The sequence below is a fragment of the Gavialis gangeticus genome, unplaced genomic scaffold (genome assembly GCF_001723915.1).
Source record: "Gavialis gangeticus isolate Ggan-Ray unplaced genomic scaffold, GavGan_comp1, whole genome shotgun sequence".
Classification (NCBI taxonomy): domain Eukaryota; kingdom Metazoa; phylum Chordata; order Crocodylia; family Gavialidae; genus Gavialis; species Gavialis gangeticus.
Window position 1 is genome coordinate 5,847,727 of NW_017729012.1, and position 2,772 is coordinate 5,850,498.

The 2,772-nt window shown below is 42.0% G+C and overlaps 1 long non-coding RNA gene across 1 annotated transcript in view; it reads right to left on the bottom strand.

Moving 5' to 3' along the window:
• Positions 1-218: 218 nt before the first annotated feature.
• The window catches only part of LOC109293261, an 18,341-nt gene continuing 15,787 nt past the window's right edge, over positions 219-2,772 (bottom strand). The window contains exon 3 of the long non-coding RNA XR_002096282.1: positions 219-1,249. This is a non-coding gene — a long non-coding RNA (uncharacterized LOC109293261). The remainder of the gene's footprint in view (positions 1,250-2,772) is intronic.

Sequence of the window (2,772 nt, forward strand, 5' to 3'; positions counted from 1 at the left end):
CACGAGAAGGCAAACAATTCATTTTGGTTCCCAGGTATTAGATTTCAATCATCAGATCCTGTTATTCGCATGGAACAATATGAAATATATGCTGAAATGCCATCATAGTCACTTTCCCCTCTGAGACAAGTATGTAAAGTGAGGCATCATCTCAGCACAGAAACCTCACCGGGTCCCTGCAGGGCTGTGCGATGTAGCTGCAAAAACTCAGCTTAAAAACAGCAGTGAAACAAAAAATGCAATTTGCTAAAGAAATGTGCTGGGGAGACGCACATTGCCATTTTGGGCCGCACTCATCTCGTCTGCGATGTGTCAATTTGGAACAACACCACTATCGTCAATAGACTTACTACATCCTCAGCCCCGGATAACTCGGATTACAGTGCTGACCCTTCTCCGTGCTCCTGAGCCACCTGCAATAGAAATCCAAGCCTTGGATCAGGCCAATCAAGGCTGTGTCTTACTCTGCGTTTGTACAATACCTAGCACCATAGTCTATGGAAGTGGTTCCTAGCCTCTACTATAAGGGTGATAACAGATCACCACAAGGTCCTATTTAAAAAAAACAACAACTCGTTTGCTTGGCTGTTCTGCTTCCTGCCATTCAATATACCCACAGCTGGAAACAAGTTTATGACCGTCTCTTCCAAGTTGGCAGAGACCAGGGTGGATCGCCCTGACGTACCCAAAGATGAGCAGGAATCTGTCTTTTGGGATTCAGCACTATGGACTAGTCAGTGATCATCACACAGAGGAGCAGGGGATGAATGCCAGTGAGATGAGGTCCAGAGAGAAGAGGCCCATTACTGCTATCTCAGGTAGTTTCCATATCCACTGAGAGAATATGAGTGAGGACTTACTGAAGAACAAGGTGGTGGGAGATGGAGAGGACAAAGATCGTCTGAGCTGGACAGCCAGGGGCACCCAGAGAAGACAAATTAACATTGCACAGAGACAGAGAGCCTCACCTGGGTGGCCTGAAATCAAGCCTGGGTGGTGGGCACACACAACTTTGCTCCCAGCTCTGATACCCATTCTTTCTGTATCCTTGGTAAAACACTTTACTTGACTTGGCCCCAGTTTTCCCATCTATACAATGAAAGTGATAGTATTTGTCCACCTGGGATGTCCCAAGGATTAATTACTTAGAAAAAGTAAAGTGCTTTAAAGTGCTGTGATGGTACCATATACTGCATGTCACCAGCAGAGTGAAGAACGGCTCTCACCAAGGTTAGGGAACTTAATTCTCCTGAATAAATAAAACATAAATAATAGATAAATTAAACACACTTCAGTCAGATAGATACATGCAGACTATATCACTACAGGTCATATGGCCATGGATCTAATTTAATTTATACTAATGCCTTTATGTACTGCTCTTATGGTGTAAAGGGGTGGGTCTTAAAGTGATTTACTCTGGGAGCCTAAAGAAGCCTAAGTGTAAATGAACAACAAAGCCAGTATATGAGAAACTGGAATCTGGCACAAGGGATGGAGAGGAAACCAGCCAAACCCAATATACAAATCCAATGACCTCAAAAGTGACCTTGGGTCAAACTGGGATCTAGCCTGGAAAAGAGCTTTCATTTCTGTTTTAAATAACCAGTATGTTTTACTTAGGAATTCAATGAAACTCTCAAAGCACCTGTCCATTTAATATTTAATCCATTTTCTTATCATTGTATCACAAAAAGACAGAAGGCTTATGATTCTGCAGCCCCTGTAACAATCATACCTTCATCCTAAGATGCAGTGATGTGTCTGCTAAGGAGTCGGTATTTCAAAGATGCTGGAAGTAGAGAGCATCCATATTCTAAGAAACTATAAAATGTGAAGAATTCATAGAAACTATCAAGTTGCACAAAAAAGGTGATAATGGAAAGCCCCATAGAAGCCATAAGCATTGCAAACATTGCAAGAGGTCTTTAGACAGGCAGAGAACCTTTCTTGAACAATAAGAAGATGAGAGCAAGTTTTACAACAGGATAGACAGCATCCAAGGGAAAAAATTGGGATGGTGAAATGATTCTCACATTATTCTCACTAAATTCTACCTTCGGCTATGCTCACGCAGTCCCTATTAACCCTCAAGAGTTCTCCGTTTCGAGGGGAGTCACATGCATATCTGGAAGCAGAATTTAGCCCATTGATATCAAACAATAGGCAGATGATAAGAGATGCACACCAACTAGAGCAAACAAATGCAGGATTTCAAATACCCCATGCCAAGCCAGAAAGGTGCAATATATTTTGGAAAAAATAGTGCCTTAATTTCTAAAAAGTTCATATACAACTGCACACACACATCCTTACCAGGAACTCGACTCCAAAATAGATGCAGTTACATAGCTGCTGTGACCCCTACACTGAGCTTTTCCTCTCACAAATGGCCAGGCCTATATCTAAGGCACCTGTTTACCTTTACAGAAAAGACCTCGCTTGCCCAGCAATTGCAGCCATCACATACACAGATTAGCAATCAGACTGTCCCTTTAATTCGTTTCTTCCCATGATGTTTCCTTTGCACTTTCTACTCCAATAACATGAATCCCCAATTTTTTCAAAAGAAAAATTCATCACAGAAAGGAACCACGTAATTAAAGAATTCTTCGGGTTCAAGGGGCTAGTGGGGACTATTAACCTTTCTGAATTGTGACAAGAATATCACCAGGTTCTCAGTTTCGCTTGCTACTGAATATGTACTTCTGCATGTGCAGTAGCATGTCTATCTTTGAAACAAAAGCGAGATCGAGTCTTAAAACCCCCCCC